This window comes from Molothrus ater, chromosome 11, assembly GCF_012460135.2.
Source record: "Molothrus ater isolate BHLD 08-10-18 breed brown headed cowbird chromosome 11, BPBGC_Mater_1.1, whole genome shotgun sequence".
Lineage (NCBI taxonomy): Eukaryota > Metazoa > Chordata > Aves > Passeriformes > Icteridae > Molothrus > Molothrus ater.
In genome coordinates, this window is record NC_050488.2 from 18,364,717 (window position 1) to 18,384,235 (window position 19,519).

At 40.7% G+C, this 19,519-nt stretch overlaps 1 long non-coding RNA gene across 1 annotated transcript; it reads right to left on the reverse strand.

Annotated features, from left to right (window-relative positions):
* Nucleotides 1–2,330: 2,330 nt before the first annotated feature.
* LOC118691689 (uncharacterized) lies at nt 2,331–4,282 on the reverse strand. The gene is made up of 2 exons (XR_004981057.1): nt 3,817–4,282; nt 2,331–3,039 (listed from the first exon to the last, which is right to left on the reverse strand). It is a non-coding gene; the product is annotated as an uncharacterized LOC118691689 (long non-coding RNA).
* Between the last annotated feature and the right edge of the window lie 15,237 nt (nt 4,283–19,519).

Below are 19,519 nucleotides of genomic sequence, written 5' to 3' on the forward strand. Positions count from 1 at the left end.
TACCAGGTTCATTCTTCAGCAGAACTTATGGCTATGTCTGAAATACAAGGAAAATGTCAGCCCTTGGTGTCCCTGCTCATGGCAGGGGTTTGGAATGGGATAATCTCCAAGGACACACTACAATGGTAATGGCAAAATGCAATGTTAATGCTAAAAACTGAGTCGAAGGCAGAAAGAAATGAAAGCACGCTGGAAGTGTTTGAGGTTTTTAAGAGTCAATTAAGGGGTAAGAAAAGAAATAAAGGAAGTGAAAAAGGAAGTGTTGGCTGGGGCAAACAGAATTTCCTCACAGCTCTGAGCAGGTTTTAGGTAAAGAGGCAGGGAATATCCCTGGAGTGACATCCCCTCCTCTGTGGAGCAGGGTATCCAGCACTTGAATGAAGGAAATCAAAGCCACCATTGCATCCTTTATTTCCTGCAAATATCAATAGTAAATGTGATCAGAACTGGCACTGAGGCTGCAGTAGGCTGGCCTGATTTGAGGTTGTTTCTGTCATGCCAGGTGGATATTTCCATGCAGCTTCCACTGGGTTTATGCTGGCAAGGATCGTAGCCTGGACTTGGGCTGGCTCTGAGTTTTTAATCCCTATTTTTCTGTGATTCCATTCACTTTGCAAGATGTCAGAGCTCTGTAAGGTAATGAACAGAGATCTGCAGAGGTTTTGGTAGAGATTCCTCATCACTTTTGTGTCAGATTCAGCTGAGCACGGAAAGCTGCACTAAGCACAGGGATTACAGCCACAGTGAAGAGCCTAAATCTCTTCTCTCTTTTCTGATCACATCGCTGTGACTGTAATTAAATTTCTAAATTATGTCCCTACTGTCAGCTCCCACCTGCCTGGAAGAGGGTCCTTGTTTTATCCTTGTGTTTGGGTGTTTTAGGCAGAGGAGTTGGCAATGTCCCTCTGCTGCTCTTACATTCAACACTTGATACCAATTAACAAATAATGGCACTTGCATTCATATCTTACTCTTGTTATTTTAATTCCCTGTTGTTTGAAGGATAGGAGATGTGTTCTGAACTCTTACTTTTTCACCTGTGTTCTCAAAATAAAATACACTCAAGGCACACTTTATCTGGGGGCTGTCTTTGCAGCCCAAAGTTGTTTGTGCTCTTTGTCTTTGCAACACAACTTCTGAGGGAGCACTGGCTGGATTTGTGGCAAATTCCTCTTGGTGTAGCCCTGCTGCAAGAGGCAGCACCAGTGTCTGTGGGAAGGTGGAGCCCTGACACGCAGAGTTCTCCTGACACCCTGCAGAAATAAAGGATTTTGGCATGGCAGGCTGGAGGTCCATCACTGCCTGGTGTTTCTCACCAGGTTCCTGCCCAGCCCCTGGCCAGGCTCCAGGCTCTCCTCTGCTGAGATAAAGCCTTTCCCCCTTGCTTGGACTAGAATGTATCCTGCTAAAATCAGGCTCTCAGCTGTTAGTGATGAACTCAGATCCCTTTTGCCCATCAAGGGATCCACTTTGGGGAATAACCTCTACTTTTTGGGAGGTTGGTAAAACCCTGGTCCTAAGGAATTCAGTTGCTGAGTTCCTGCTTATCAGGAGGAAAAAAGGGGAAAGGTGCTAAGCCCTAAATCTGTGGCAATTCACCTCAAAAATGGAGATCTGCAGTGACCGTTTGCAAAGTGGGAGAGAGGAAACAAACAATACAAACAGACACTTTTTTTTTTTTTTTAAAGAAGGCTTTATCAATAAAGGAATCTTTGTTTATTTTTTGGAAGAATGGCTAGAGATCCTGAAAGTGATGCCTTATTATATTTACTGGGATATCTACTGCATATTATGCTTTCCTTTCTATCTTTGGGTATAACAGGGCCATCTGTCAAAAATATTGGTAATAGAGAAATACACTGGATAAGGCAAAAGTAATTACTCACTTTCCTTGGGTCTGATTTACAACAACTTAAGTCAAATAAAAGAGCAAATAATAAAGTTCCCAGGCAAAATATGAGCGGTTTTGGTATCATTTTTCCCCAAGTTTGCTTTGCAGAATAAAATCAAATCTGCCCTTGGTAGATAAGGAACAGCCCTGCTCTTTCCCATCCCACACATGGGCACAGTTTGCTTCCCTGATGTTGTTTTGCAGTTTGCAGGAGGGATCTCTGCTGGTGCTGCCCCAGAACCCAGCCCTGGAGCTGCAGAGCCCTCCCAGCTGCTCCTGCATCCTTCCCACCCCCTGCTTGCCATCCCCTGAGGCTGCCAGGCTTCTCTGGCCTTGCTGCAGGCTGCTTTTGTACAGGATGCTCAGCAGCCCTGCACAGAGCTCCCAGCTTGTTTGTGGGATGCCTTGGAGGGCTACCTGAAACAGAGCCTGGACAAGATTGAGAGAAGTAAAATGAGTATTTTATTTCTTTAAAAAAACTCATTATTTATATGAGAACGCTTTCATTGCAAACTACAAAAGATTTCACCCTTCAAACAAGAGAGTGAGAGGGAACAGAGTGGACTGAAAGTCTCTGATAGGCACACCTTGGGCAGTCAAAGCCTGCCAAGAGGGACAATGCTCATGAGTTTTTCAAACAATTATAAATTTGGCCCATTTACATATCAGGGGTTAATCCTCCAATTACACCTTCAGGTAATTAAGTAATTTACCCCCAGTTTACTCCCCAAAACTCTCTGTTGTTTGCATCTCTGGGGCCCTCATACAATCAGGTGTCCTTGAGTTTCAGGCCTAGAGAGGAATTCTTTATCTGACCAAAAAGAGAGAACAGCAGCTGACAGGCTGTGGAGTTTAGAGTTCTCCACTAAAGCAGTGCAGGAGCTGAAAAACATAAAAGCTGAATCCTAAGGCATCCTGTGACTGCTGGGTTTGCTCTGGAATAATTTTGAATGTGAGGATGGGAGGCAATTCTTTGTTCCTCACTCCTGCTGCAAGATTCCAGGTTTTCCTGGGGATTTTTCACACTGTGCTGGTCCCAGCAGAGTGTTCCCATTCCGTGCAGAAGTTCAGAGGGATGCCCAAACGTCACCATCATATCTTCTGAAAAATCCCTTCGCCAGGATTTTTCCCCTGAGAAGCTGAGAAACCTCAGAAAAGAAATGTAAACAAGAATTATCTGATTGCTTGGAATGTGCTCTGGAGGCTGCTGACCACCAGGTGCATTTTTGATTGGTTCCATGTGAATTGTTTTTAATTAATGACCAACCCCAGTCCAGCTGTGTCAGGACTCTGGTCAGTCACGAACTTTTATTATTCTTTTTTTTTTCCTAGCCTTCTGATGTCTCCTTTCTCTTTCTTTAGTATAGTTTTAGTATATCAATATAATATAGTATGGTATAATATAATATGGTATAATATGATATAATATGATATGATATAATATGGTACGATATAATATGGTATAATATGATATAATATGATATGATATAATATGGTATGATATAATATGGTATAATATGATATGGTATAATATAATATAATATAATATAATATAATATAATATAATATAATATAATATAATATAATATAATATAATATAATATAATATAATATAATATAATATAATATAATGTAATATAATATAATGTAATATGGTATAATGTAGTATAATGTAGTATAATGTAGTATAATGTAATATAATATAATATAATGTAATATAATATAATGTAATGTAGTATAATATAATATAATATAATATAATATAATATAATATGGTATAATATAATATAATATAATGTAATATAATATAATATAATATAATATAATATAATATAATATAATATAATATAATATAATATAATATAATATAATATATAATATAATATCAGTCTTCTGAGAACTTGGAGTTAATTCTCATCGCTCACCTCATTCTGGGGACCCTCTCAACACCACAACACCCAGGTTCTGGAAGAGGAGGAGTTTCCCTGGAGCAGACAATGAGGCACAGAATCCATGCCCTTGCCAGGCTGCTCTTGGCTTTGGCTGGGAGTTTTTGGCACTGGGCTCTCCTGGGGCTGGGCGAGGATCTCCTGCAGCCCTGAGAGCTCTCCAGACCCAGCTCATGGCACAGGCTCAGGCAGGTGATGCCCTTTCCTTGGGAAAATTTATGTTTTTCACACCAAATCTAGGAGGAAATTCCTTCCCTTGGATTGACTTTTGGAGAGAGGAGCTCTGGAATGAAGTCAGTGCTTCTGCTTGAATGCTGCCTCCAGCTTCTGCTTCTTTGGGAATGTATTTGAATATCTGGGATGTATTTTGCCCACAAATTTGAGACACTATAATGTAACTACTAAAATATGCTCTACATGCAGCATCATTTACATCACTGGTAATAATACAGAAATATTTAACAATAAATAGTTTCTGGGCACGAAGCAGAAAAATTCAAAGCCACTGAAACAATGAGAGATATTTCTATTTAGTGTCTCTTTTCTGTCAGTAGAACAAGGTGGATATCATTTTAATGTCCTTTCTTTGTAAATAACCTAATTACCTCAATGAACTGACTTTGTGGACAGAACTATTTTTGTCTGGGGGAGTGGAAGGGAAATCAGAACAGGAAAGAGAACATTAAGTTCATTTTGGGTACACACATTTATCTGTAGTTTTATTGCTCCATCCCCAATTTTTGTCTTTCATTTTGTGCAGCATTGGGTCTCACTCTCCTGCAATTGCTGTTTGCACTGGTCCTTTTCTTTCCTGACTTTCAATGGCTAAATAAATGGGATTATTTTCATATTTCCACTAAAGGTTTTGGGTCATAAATTTGCAAAATATCATTACAATTTGGTAGAGGAAGAAAGGTAATTTTCACTGCTTCTTTCTAAACAGATTTTAACCTAAAATATGCGACAATTTGGATTTTTCATAAAGTCTGTTGGAGACATTGTGGCTTTTATACAAATTATGTTGTTACCAGTGGCTTGAATCTTCAATAATCCCATGGTGTTTTTATTTCATGTGCCCTTTGGATGTGACAGATCGCAGGCCCTGTCAATAAAAGGGACATTTTCTGGTGGTGTCCAGTGCTCTGACATGGAATTCTTCTCTGTATGAACACACTGGGTAATTTTTCAGTCAGGGTCTGTAATAACCGTGAAAAAGAAACCAAATTCAATTTATAATTGGGAACAATTATATTGTAATTCAATTTATTGTGGGAACATCCTGGAGTCTGTGTCCACCCTTTTCAATCTTTGTAAATGAAATTAGCTGAGGAGTTCCTTCATTTTGGGATATTTAGGAAGCCATTGGAGAAGGGGAGGGTTTGATGGATCCATTATTAAAATTAGATCTCCTTACTTTTAAAATGTTCATGTGGAAATAAATTCTATCACTACTCAGGGACAATAAAGCATCTAGGCACAAACAGCCTGTCTGTAAGGCAGAAAAGAATGGAATAAGGCAAAATCCATCCAAAATTATATTAATATACCTACAAAAAATCATACCATGGTAAAGAAAATATTCTACAGTAAATTTCTTTTACAGATGTCATATTGGATCTAAGGATAAGATTCATACCTATTTAAACACACTTAGGAATCAGATTTTGAGATAAGATATTGTTTAATAATATTACTAGAGTTAAAATATTGCTGTCTTATTAGGGCAGGGATAATATGAACTAGCCCAGAATAAATAACTTTAAAATATTTCATTATCAGCATTTCCCTTAATGTTTTTTTCTGAAAATGGTATAATTTGAAACTATTTTTCAACAAATTTATTCTGGAGATTTAACCACTTTTTTCTCATTTCTGGCATTGAAATACTGCCCAACAGGTCAAGTGTTATCCTACTGGGCCTAAAGATACCTGGGAAAGGCTTCTGGAATCAGCCAGGCTTGGCTTCAAAGCCTGACACATCCTCCAGGTGCCACAGGGACATGGGACAGAGCTCTGCTTCCTCCTGATGGCTGTGACAATAAACTGACTTCCTTCATGATGAAAACCCCCTTTAAAATAAAAGACAACTGAGGCAAACAAAAATAACTCTGCCATGAAAGCAGCAGCAGAAGATGTGCAGCAGCTGTTTGCTACTGAGTCAAACCAGCCTGAAAAAAACCCCAATTTTTATGGCCACATGTAGCTCTTTTTAATTATCCTTTTACTTTAATCACACCTGCTGGCTGACATCCCACTCTGTGCATCCCAGCCTTGCCAGAGAGGAAAGTTGACTGGAGGGAATCAAATCTGATTTTCGAGGGGTTTTACCTATTGTTCCTGTGATACTGAGGCTCTGCTGAGCTGGTGCTGATGAGAAAAAAATGAAAATATTTCTTCACTCTTCTTGATGGGAGCTTGGTGGACTTAAAAGTGACAGGTCCAAGATTTGGAGACCCTTTAACCTATTTCTTACTGAAGCAACAAGAGAGAGATGGGACAATTAAACAGCTTGGTTGGTTTGGGTTGTGTGGTTGTTGTTGTTGGGGGTTTGGGGTTTTTTTTCTCTTTTTTTGCTCTAATCCAGCAAATTCTCTCTTAAACCTATTCCATTTTCTCTAAATCCCCAACAGATCATTCAGGCTTTAGGGACTTGACTCAGGGCAAGCTACTTCCACTCTGTCTTCATCATCTGCTGAGTGGGAATAAGGAAAATTTTCAGGGGTTTTTGCTTTCTTGAGAGGAGGTTGAAGCAGTGATGTACTTTATTGCTGCCATAACTTGCTTTAAGAGTCATGAGCAATCTGCTAAAATTAACCAATTTTAATGAATTAAAATCTGAACAGCAGTGACAGAGCTTAGGACAACAGAGACAGAAACTCCTTTATTGCCACAGCTCCTCAATAAACTCATTTTCCAGAAGTTTTTATCAGGTTGGTGTTTTCACTCATGGAAAACTGAGTTTCTTTTCATTGCTTATTTCTGTTTAGAGATAATTAATATGTTAATTGTTAATTAATAATTCTTCTGTGGAAGTTTCTGGTGCTTTCAAAGCTCTGACTGGAGTGAACCAGAGAAGGAACCAGGAAAACCCCAAATATTTGTGCAGTGCAAATGCACCAGTCTGGAAGGTCCTCACCCACAAAACCAGAGCTGATATTTGCCTCTGGAAAATAATTCTTGGCTAACACTTGGATTTGAAGAGGGATCTGGGATGCTCAGCTGGAACCAGTGCTCGTTTCAATGTTCTGGTTTTATATTCTGTATTCCTTACATTCTGCTCCAAACATCAGTGGTATTTCACCAAATGGGAATAAAAGAAGGGAAAATCTTCATATGAAGCCAGAGAACCTAATTAAGGCAGATCATTAGGGAAGGGGTGGGGAAAGAGGAGTAAATAATTGGGGTGTTTTATTCAGAGTGCCACTGCAGTCATTTGGCTTAAATTTATGGATGTCAAAAAGGTATTTAATTTTTTTCCTTAGCTGTGAACCATCTATTTTGACTGGGGTTTTTTTCACTTTAGGGTCTCGCTAAGATTGGGGTGGTCAGGAGAAAACTCTTTCATTAAAATCTACAAAAGATTTCACCCTTTAAACAAGAGAGTGAGAGAGAACAGAGTGGAGTGAAACTGTAAAGGAAATGAAGGGATTCCTGTAAATTACATGACTATATGGATTGATTTTCGTTTTCCTATAAAAATAAAGTTGCAAAGCAGTTGATGGCACCTCAGTTAACGTGCACAGGTCTTACCTGCACTTTGTTAAACAGCCTCGGTTATTCAAACTTGCCTGGATGTTTAGAAAGGAACAGCTTCACAATATACAGAATTTATATTGGAATATGTAGAAGGCTAAATGTTGCAAACAGCTTGAGTGCTGCTGGATTCTTGCTGGTGCAATAACAACTCCAATCTATAACTGGAATATTTCTATACAGGGATACCCCTGTGGCATACTTGGGGATGTGTTTATTTGAAATATTCTGGAAACAATGGAAGTGTTTTCAGCAAGCAGTGCAAGATCAGTTCATCCTTTTCCCCTGTTCCTGTGAAATCACCCCTGATACACCACTGAATCTGGAATTTTAAGGGTAAGATTTTGGCTCTGCTTTAAGGTCTTGGCACAGAATGGAAAGAAACCCAAAACACAAATGGGAGCATTGTGTGCCTTCATTCCTTCTGTGGTGCTGGCATTGGTGTTTTCCATGAATTCATTGATTCAGAAGAGCCTCAGTTTCTCCACACACTCCAGTTTTAGTGTCTATTTTCTGCCCAGGGCTCCTTATTTCTCTGCCCTTGAACAACAGCAGAGAGGAGCCACTGGTTCACTGTAGTGAGTGGGACAACACGAAAGAAGCAAATTCCATCAAATTTTCCTCGTTTTCTTGGCTGTGCCACCTGCAAGTTTGGGAAGTCTGGATTCTGAGCCAGAGCAGTGCTACAGACACACCTGAGCTGAATCTCCAGGGCATCCCAACAGGCTGAGTCCCATCCTGTTTGAATATTTAATAATTCCATGAAATTAGCATCGATTTCCGAACGGAGCGAAGGGAATTAAAAATTGCCTCCAAAAATTGCAGAGCAAATTAGCTGATCCTCTGAATATCCAGGCATAATTAGAAACCAATAACAGCTGGAAAACAAATGTCAGCCTCAGCTGGAGGTGTCAGGAGGAAATCATCAGCCAGCACTCCTTTTCCTTCCCCCAAGCCAAACAGCAGATGAGGTTATCCCTAAAATAAACAGGGCCCAGCTGCTGCCCTGAAATTCAGCACGGAGGGAAGGTGAAAATGGGGTGGAAGAGGCTCAGGGTTGGGAGCTGTTGGGAAGATGGAGAATCAAGAAGGTTTTTGTGTATTCTATGTTCATCTGTCAGAGTTGGGGCCATGATCTTCTGTCCATGGGGCAGTTTCCTTTATCTCTTCCACAACCCATCCTCCCTGCAGGAGATCTCTGCTGTCCATGGGCCAGTGAGTGTCCCTGCATGGCTGATCCAGTTCCATCATCCCACTGGGAGATGCTCCTTGTTTTTCTTACTGCCTTCACCTTCGTTGGTTTACTTCGCCAGCGTTGGAATTGTCTCCTGCACTCAACTGAAATTAACAGCAAAATTTTAATTTCTTCATTTAAAGCTTAATATTTAATTAATGAGATGTTCCAGAATATATTTCTTTCTACCAAAACAAAAAAAACAAAAAAACCAACCACTCTGTTTTTGAACTTCACCTGGGAAATCTGACAAATATTTACAAGTTTCTTTTAATTTACTTTGTTAAGTGTCTGTACAGATTTTTGGTTTATGTAAACTGTGGATTAAGTTTTTAGAGCTCTATTTCAATGCAATTATTGGTGTTTTGTGATTCAATAACCCAGAACTGGAACGTATTCAAGTGCCCCTTGTCTTTTCAGGAATGATAAACAGAAACTGGACTATTCCTACAATTTTTACTCTTTCTGTTCTTGCAAAGCTCAAATTCCACATGAAATGTTTCAAATTCAGGCAGATAATGGGAGGCTGAGTTCACATCTAATTTCTCATAAAACCCTGATTGATTCTGGTTGATCTCCATTTAACTTGTCAGGAGTTTTTGCAGCTGGGTAATTGAAAAAGTTTTTGTAAAAGCCTGTATCTGGAAAAAAATAATCTCATTTATTTATTGAGTGCTTAGTTATATTTACAGGACTTTGGTTTTCAAACAAAAATTTCATATGTGCTTCCAGGTTTGGAAATCCATATTTTTTTTCCCTCTTTTCCTGAATGTGGAGCTCTGTATTTTTTCCCCAGTGATGTATGAGCTTCATGGGGGCACAGTAAGGACAAATCAATGAGCCAGGTGTGCCCAGTGAATCAGCAGGGGCTTAAAACTGCCTCAAGATATATTAACTCAGGGTGAGTTATGCATGAAAATCTCCATTCTCCTAAATATCCGTCAGCATGATTTCTGGATAATGGAAAATTACCAGTTCTGTAATCCTTATTTCATATAATAGAACTGGGACCAAATTTATGAAGTCTTGTTGGGTTTTAATGCAATCCTTTGTGCCAAAACTGGGGAGAAGTTTAGAAAAATATTGACTGGAAAAGGCTTGGTCTGCGTGTTCCAGAAACCAAAAACACAAGTGGCACTTTGCTGCAGCACTGAGGGAAGTAGACAAAAAACAAAAAAAAGCCATATTCCACAAATCCTGCTTCCTGCATGAAGCTCAGAAAAACCTCATAGATACCCATTTACATGTGCAAGTAAATCAGATAAATTCTGTTTACTTGGTGTAAGCTTCCTCTTACTTTGAGATGCAAAGAATTTTTTGCTCAGCAATTTTCATGAAATCATGGAATCCCAAAATGGTCTGGGTTGGGAAGGACCCCAAAGCCCACCCAGGCCCACCCCTGCCAGGGCAGGGCCACCTCCCACTGTCCCAGGGGCTCCAGCCCCAGTGTCCAGCCTGGCCTTGGGCACTGCCAGGGATCCAGGGGCTGCTCTGGGCACCAGGGAATTCTTCACAGAGAACAATTCCTTTCTAATATCCAACCTAAATCTCCAAATCTTCCAATGAACACGGCTTTTCCACTCCTCCCTGAAACACCTTTTGCACTTGTCTTCCTCTGCTTTGCACTCAGGATGAAATAATTCTTTTTCTTTAAAACGCTGTGAGGTTTTCCCCTGCAGGATCATCCTTCCTTATCCTCAGAGCATCCCCAGCAGCTCCTCAGGGAGCAGCTCTGCCCTGGGACAGGGAGCTTCCACAATCTCCATTTCACTTCAGCAGTCCAGATCTGACTGCAGCTTTATTTTTTTTCCCCTGTCCTTGAAGGAAAAGACAGCACCTTCTGCTCTGTCTACAAACCTCCTACCTTAGGAACTCTGAGTTCTGAAAATCAGGATAAAAAGGGGTCAATTCAGTAGCCACCTAAAGGTTACATCCTAGCCTATGTAAAGAAGTGCAAGATCCCTTGTCTTAAATGCATTTTTCAGTCTTCTTTCAGTCAATATTTTTCTAAATCCATTTAAAATCATCCAAATGTGGCTGTAGCAGGACTTAATGCACTGAGCTTATAAAGCTCCAAACTAAAAGGGAATTCCAGCACCTGTAGGAACCTGCATTTCTCAGCTATTACACATCAGTGTGAGGGGAACTTTGTGGAAATCCAGAACAGCAGCAACACCTGAGGGAAAGAAGGAGCTGAATGAATGAGCGAGTCTGCACCATCAGCCCAGGAAAGGGAAAGGTCCTGGAAGGCAGCTCTGCGTCCACCACCAAACCTTGTCCCCAGGTGCCACTTCCACACCTTCTTTGACACTTCCAGGGATGGAGATTCCACCATTTCCTGGTCAGTCTGTTCCAATCCCTGCCCACTCTTTCAGTGAGGGGATTGCTCCTGGGCAGTGTGTCCTGTCCATGGAACATTGATGGAGAAGGGAGGGTGAAGCTGTTGATGCCTGACTGTGATTCCCCACTTTTCTCAGGTCTCAAGGAGGTGCTGGTGGGTCCTGGCTGTCCTTGGAAAAGCTCCAGCTCTGCTGGGAACCTTCCTTGGAGCATAACAGGTGAATGGATAAATTCTTTGATTGCAGTGCACCTGCATTGCAAGTTTAACCAACTTTTCCAACATCACAATGCCTGCCTTGAAGCTTCAAAGGAGGAAAAAGGCTGATTTAAGCTGCATGAACAACAAAATTCACAGTGTTCATCATGACAGCAGAGATATGTAGCATTTCTTTCAAACCCAGAAAAGTTACCATTTTTCCCTGGCTGAAGTTGGGTAAAACCCCAGATTTTTGTGAAGACACTCATTATAGTTGCATATATTAAATTATGATTTCAGGGGAAGGAAGTATGGCTGATGTAAGTGAAACCCAAAAGAAATCCTACCTAGAGTGTAAAAGAGCAACTCGAGTTTTTTTAAAAATCAGCTTTTGCATTTGTAATGTGATAAAAGAACCTGCTGGTAGCAAAAGTTACTTTTTTAAAATATTCAGATTCTAAAATAATGTTTTAAAGGCAAGAAGGAAGATTTAAAGGAAAAGGAAAGTTGTTCCAGCTCTTTGGAAACCAAACATCACCCATGAAATTGAGCAGATAATTTATGAATTTAGAAAAGAAGTTTTACATGAAAATGGTATTTTTAGCTGGACTTTGGCATTAAAATGTTATGTTAAATTCTCAAAGTCCTTAAAATATGGAGAGTGCAAGAAAATATTAATCTGTTTACTTTAATTTTTCAAATATATGAGTCACAGTCACATATTTTTGTCTTTTGTGCCCATAATTTTGAGTAGCTTTAAGGATTTGTGACTAATACAGGGCATGACTGTCATTCTTTTTTTCTCCCCAGTGTTAAATGTGTGTTTATATTTTTAAAGCCTGTTTTCAAAATTTGTTCTACATTTTCCCTGAGTTCTGCTCTGAGTATCTTTTTTCTGCAGTTGCTCAGTGTTTTGTTTAAAGTCACCTAATAAAGAGCGTGGAGTCAAGGTTCTCACACTGCAGGAATATTAGACTTTAAACAAATATCTTTATCACCCTTTTGCAGTCAGTGTTCAACTAAACGGATGAATATTTGACTCAGTGTTAAATTAAAAAAAATATTTGTAAAAGTGTTTATAATGTATTCCCTTTCCTTTCCCAAGTGCCATGAAAAACAATTCAGGTTTCAAGAGAGCCAGGAATGAGTGCATGAAGAATATTATGCAAATATGAGCATAACTATGAATCTTCCTCAGTATTTGCAGTCCTTCTGCTCGTGATTTTAGCCATTGAGGGAAGAAATACAGCCTGGCTGCAGCCTTGGCTGCCTTCATCACTTTAAATCCTGCTAGGATAGAGGCAGTGATCCAACAATAGAATCTGCCTCTTCCTCCACCTTTTCCTCTGGGAATTATTAATAATTATTGCCATTTTTTATTATTCAGTTTGTCCTTAAAATAAGGGTGGTTCTCATTGCAGATCTGCTCCATCTCTGCTCCACCAGTTGGGGGGGAGAGCCTTGCTCAGGGCACTGGCCATAGCTGGGTAAAACCCCAGAATTTATCAAGATACTCATTATAGTTGTGTATATTAAATAATGATTTCAGGGAAAGTATGGCTGATGTGAGTGAAACTCAAAAGAATTCCTACACAGGGTGAAAAAGAGCAGCAGCACTGGTGCCTGGCACACCCTGAGCGCTGTGGAAACCCAAAATCTCCTTCTCCAAAATCCTAATCCAGAGTTCCCTGGGTCAGGAATAGCCTGTGAGCTGCCAAAACAATGTAGATATTTTAATGTGTATAAACCCCACAGATGCTGGGTTTTGTTACTCCAATTTACATTGAGAGATAAATTTGCCTTGTCTGTGATTTTAGACACAGGTTGTTTGCCAAATTGCTGCAGACATGAACAGAAAACTTTGACTGGATGATCTGCAGATGGGATTAACTTCCCCACCTTCCTCAGAGCCCGTGCAATCCTTCCAGCTTTGGTGAAAACTCTGCTGAGATTTCTCCCATTAAAGGAGCCTGGTGGCAGCTCCCAATGGCTCTCCAAGGTAGCGAACCAGGAACGTGCATTTAAAGCTGGCACTTTCCCTCAATTGCTCCCTCTCCAAAACCACCATGGAATAAAATAATGGACTGTCCTGAGCTGGTAGGGATCCCCAAGGATCTTCAGCTCCTGGCCCTGCACAGGACACCCCAACAATCCCACCCTGTGCCTTAAAGTCGCTTTTTTCCTTTTAAAATGCAGTTGGTAAGGTCTCACCTATCCTCAGCAGCAGCTCTGGCTTTATTTCCCATAAATGAGGCTCATCATTCAGATGGTATCTGTGGTCTGGAGCAATTCTTCATTGCCTTCTTCACCTGGCACGTTGTTTTCTGGCCTACTTGATATTCTGCTGCCTCTTGGCATCACAAAGAATGTCTCCTAACCTTATTTCTGTGGCCTTGAAAATCAGACCTTGTCCCCCAGAATATTTGAAGTTCTTAAGCCATTGCAATCTGGGAGGGGAAGCAGAGGGGCAGAGACTGATCTGTTGTCGCTGGTGCCAAGGACAAGACCCAGGGGATTGCTGGAGCTGCTCCAGGGCAGGTTTAGGATGGATTTTAGGGAAAGGTTCTTCCCCCAGGGAATGGGCACAGCCCCAGAGCTCCATAACCCTTTGGAAAACCCTCCCAGGGATGCCCAGGGTGGGATTTGGGGGGTCTGTGCAGGGACAGGAGCTGCATTGATGATCCTTGTGGCTCCTTTCCAGCTCAGGTTGTTCCATGTTTCAAACACCAAAAGCTCAGGCATGACATCCTCTCTGAAATGCATTGTGAGCTTGAGATGGAGAGGAGTTCTGTGATGGCAGAGAATGGGAGGGAGGAATTAGCACCAATTCCCCTGGAAGGCCCAGCTGACACTGTGGTGGCATCCTGAATCTGTCACCTCAGAGCAGCAGGGGCTCTGAGCAGCCACCAGAAACACTCCCAGCTCTTTAATCTGAAATCAGCTTTATTTTCTGCACACCCACCTCGGCTGGGAACGCTGCGGTACCACAGGGCAAGTACCAGGAGAGGTGTTACCAAAGGCCTTGATATAACTTCACATCCAAAGTCATAATTATTTCATTTTATTCATGTGTGGAAATGATTTACCAGCAGGTCTTCCATAGGAAAAGCTCCTGCCTTTAGTGCCCACACTCCTGTGTGCTTGCAAACAGAATTGCTGCTTGCCTCGTGAGCTCACAATGCAAGGAGAACCTGTGACAAATTCAGTCAATGATCCAACAGGAAATTAAACCTTTTAAAAATGGATGAACCAATGGACCAAGTGTAATGGAAGAAAATGCACAAAATGGGAAGAGTGAGTCATTAACTTGATTTAAATATGATTTTTTTCTTTTTTTGGTGGTACAACACCAAGGTCTGACATGATTTCCTCTTTCAAGAATGCAGCAAGGTGGGAAAAGAATTGGAATTAAACACTGCAAAGATACAATTTTTTCTTTTAATTAGAAAAAAACTCAGTGTCATACCAGGCAGGAGAAAAATACTAGAAACTATTTAAACCTGTGAATCTCAGTTTAATATAAAGTCACCCTTTTCTATGACCCTGAGGAGGAATGGACTTGTTCTTTTTCTATAATATTTAATTATATGCAAGGACAGAGAAGACAGAGGAAAGGTCTTTTACTCTGAATCTGAAGAATTCAGAGCGAGCCAAAAATGCCAATTATTGCACAATTTCCACTCCCAGACCACAGCACTGGGATTTGATTTAAAGAACCTGGCTGTCAGCGTGATTTAAGGATGATGGTGCTCTCACTACAAATAATATCCCACTGTTGAAAGAAAAAATTCATTGTTATTTGCAGATGAGGTCCTTCCCGTGAACACACACCCCATGCACACCAAGTCATGAAAATTTCAGAGGTAGTGGTTTGGTTTTAGGGGTTTGGGTTTTTTTTGTTGTTTTGGTTTTTTTTTTTTGTTATTAAATTGCTTTAAATTTTCCTTTCCTTTTATGATTTACACCCCATTTTCTCTAGCTGCATGAATATCATCTCTGGGAGGTTTTTTCCTCCTCCAACAAAAGTTTTGCCTAATTTCCTTTTTTAGAGAGGTAGGAGTGCAAGGAAGGAGCCAAAGTATCATCTGTGTCCTTTTGAGGGGAGTGGCCCTAGAAAACAGCTATTTCCTTGCTCAGGATCTATAAGAGGGAAGGGGCTGAAAATGGAAAAATAAAATAATTAACTGAGCCACAGTGGTCAGTGGCAGTTCCACCACTGGGAGAAAAGCTACTTTTGGGAATGTTGATGTCCTTTTTGACACTTATTTAGGTGATAGATTGTGGAAAAATCTTTTGTTTCAGTGGAAGCCTTCACATTTTGTGACACATTCCAAGACTAATAAGAGGATGGTTGGAATAATTAGAAAATCACCCTTTAAGGGGAATTTTTTAGCCACACCTTTGCCTCTAAAGCTGATGAATTCACTGATAAAGAGCAGAGTGACTCGGGCACCTGAGTAAATCAAGGAATGGGAGTCCCTGGTAGTTCCTGGGAAATTTAATCCCAAGGTCATGTCCTGCTCAGAGCTGTTCCTGATACCTTGAGCAGGCTGCCCTAGAGCAGAGGCTGGGCAGAGCTCCAGAATAAAGCAGGGATTCATTCAAAGCATCTCCTCCATGGATCCACCTTGGGCAGCACAAGAGCCCAGCCAGGGCTGCACCCAAGATGAACCAAAATGGCCCCAAAATGAACCCAAGATGAACCAAAATGGCCCCAAAATGCACGGCCGGGCACGGGATCTGTCCCTGGGATCAGTTCTGCTCCATTTGCATCTTGCAGTTCATTGTCCCATTCCAGCTTTAGCCCCTGCAGTCCCACCCTGCTTGTTTTTCTCTCTCCAGCCCACGGTGTTTGTGCTCCTGGGCTGAGATTTGGATCATTTGTCCTTGGTGCCCAGCTGGAGCAGGAATTGTTTTGTGTCCCTGCTCTGTGCACAGAGCTCACCATGCCCTGATGTGAATCCCAGACTCACATACTAAAGCAGCACAGAATGTGAAAAATAGAAAAGCCAAACCTGAGGCATCATTCCATCCCAGGCCATCCCATGTGAGGAGCAGGAACACCCAGGTCTGTTTGGAGCTGCTGCTGTTGCCAATGGGATTATTCTGCAAATGGGGCACGGCCCTGCATTTCCCGAGCCATAAACACAGGGATGCAGACAAATCCTATTAACAAATAACTGGATTTGTGCTTGCACTGTACCTCCTACTCACCACCTTCAAAATTTACCCCGTGCTGGCTGAACTGTTGTTCTGCATGAAATCAAGTAAATTAAAACCCATTTAAAAACCCAGCTAAAAACCCCCATTGGATTGCACTGAAGTGTGAATAATGATTCAACATCATCAGCTGTGGTTGCCATAAGAAACAAGATTTCATAATCTATAAAGTGTAGAAGAGACAGAAATGCCACAAGCAACATTAATCTACTTAAATGATGACCCAAATGGGATCTTATTGTCAGTGCTGGGACAGTTTTTGGTTTGTTGGGGTTTTTTTTCCCAGCTCCTATGGTTTCTCAACAAATCAACAAAAACAGCTGTAAACCCAAACAGTTTTCAGAAGCCTGAAGGCTCAATCTGATTGACTGTATTATCCACCCTTTGTTAATAGTCATAAATGATTTGTTGCTGTTGGAGAAAACCAAGAAACTACAAATAAAGGACTTTTATCTGAGTCATAAGTCACTTCATATCACAGTCTGCTGTTCCACAGTCAAAAATACCATGCAGAAGATGAAATTTGCTCTGAATATTTGCAGTGTTTAATATTTTAAAAGTCCTAGCATATCACTTTGGGAGAGCTGTGTATAAATTAGCATGAACACAGAAAATGTTGATTTTATTAATAAAAAGTAGAGCAAGCAAGTAGAGCAGCTCTGCTCCTAAGGACTTGCTGAATTTTAAGCAGAAATCTCTGCTTTCCACATCTTATTTCTTATTTGTGTGATGAGGATAAATCACCACAGCCCAAGCAGGTCAGTGGGTGATCCAGGCATGAAGAGGAAGCAATGTGTGACACATTGTCAGGAGGAAAACCACGCTGATGAACACTGGGAGATGCAAACTTTGAAATGCAATAAAAGTCGTCAGGAAGGAAGCAAAACTCAGGGTGTTTTGTGCAGGCTTTGACAGCTGTGGCTTTCAGGAAAACCTCGTGTTTGGATCTGCTGGGGGCAGAGCAGAGTAACCAGCGCAGGGATGTGATGAACTGCCCAGCAGATCCCCTGGGAAGGGTTTCCCCTTGGAAGCTCCCCACCAAGGTCTCTTTTCCACATTTAATAAACCCCTCTGGAGAGGAAGTGGACTTTGGGAGGGATATTTTATGTTTGGGTACAAATGGGTTTCGTGATGTTTTCCATCCTTCCAATGGCATTGGACATTTGATGTTGGCTTCCAGCAATTCTTGGGTTAAAACAAAACTGCCCAAATTTTCCTTTCACTTTAATAATGAAAAAAAATGTGTTGATTTGGATAAGATTACTCTTTTCTGCATGCACTAATAAACTTAGGACACTGAATATCTCAAACCCTCATTATTGGGGCTTCAGGTAAATTAACACAGAGACACTTCATCAAATGCAGGAACAAACTGAGACTGAAGAAGTCAGGAACAGAACTTAATTTCATTTCCTTTCTTTAATTTCCATTGCTTTCATACTTGATTTTGCACAATGGCATGTTCACACACACAGTCCCAGCATGAAGTTTGGCTTTGCACTGCACCCCTGTGCAAAAAGTGGATTTAAAGCCAAGCACAGCGTGGCAGGTGAGCCCATTCTGCTGTGTGCTCAGATTTTATTGTTGCCTGACTGTTATTTAAGCCTGCAGAGCAGTTGGTTTACATAGTTACATGGATTCATGGAAGGTGCTCCTCTGTGTTATTTCTGCCAGGTCCTGGGTGAAACCTCTCCTTGTGGAATGCATGCAGGACTTAAATAATTCCTGTTTGTGTCAGCTACCCAGATGTTAATACCAGGCTCTGTTCTGCTAACACCTGCACATCAGATTTTGATGAGTAGGAGCCTACCAAAGTCATAACACTGTCCTGAATTTCCAGAGCTGGACCAATATATCCAAATGTTTTGTTTGGATAGCTTACATCTTCCTGCTTCACCTTTCCTTTTTGCCTTCTTTACCTTCCCCCCCTAATTCTTCAGCTCCCTTCCTCTTCATGTTCAATTAGACTAAAAAATATTTAGGGATGAGAGGTGCCCTCGTCTGACTGTAAATTCCATAGAGTGGGCTTGGTAGAGCGAGATAAATGACACAAATTATGGTAAGGATACATTTAGGAGCTTGATTTTTAATGGTGTTCTTTTACAGACACCTGTCCTGGTTAGTTTGCAAGAAAAATAACATAATCAGATCTATCAAGGAACTAATTTTTATATGAAATGTGACCCTGGAAATTTGGGCAGGCTGACAATACTGAAAAACTCATGGATTTTCATTTGCTGAAGGTTCTGTTGATTATTTTATATTCTTGAGTGTCCAGTTTTAATAATGTGAATCCTCCTACTGTTCTTCTGTGGGTCTGCTCGACAGCAAATCCTGCTCCTACTGAGGAACTTGGAGAATCTAATTTATGTATGTTCATTAGATGTTGTCAAAAAATACAAACTTTATTCACGAAGCTTAGCTTCTGCCCATGATTACTTTAGATGAACAGGCTTTCATTATGTTGTAAGAAATAAATCCTTTTAAAGACTTAAAACCAGTGCTCCTCAGATCCAAAATTATTAATTCTCCTACTTAAGGAAGTAGAGCTTTCCTTAAGCTGGTGTGAGTGCCACAGATAAATGATTAACATTGCCTTTTGCATAATTGCACGGCCAGGTGAAGTGCTTACATATATATTTCATTGATATAAAAGGTGTATGAATCCATACATTGCATTTTAAAGGTAAAAACAAATGACAGCTGCAGCAGGCTGGCACAGAATGGATTCTCCTTTGCATTTTGGAAGGGCTGTAAATCACTGGAGCTCTGCAGTCAGAGTTTATGATTTCCATCAAAGAGCACAAGGGACATATTTCACTGTAGTCTATCCATTATTCTGCACATACTTGAAAAGAGAAACTCAAACAAAGCTCTCATTAGGAAACATTGACAGAGGACCAGCAGAGAATTCATTTACTGGTACATGGTGATAC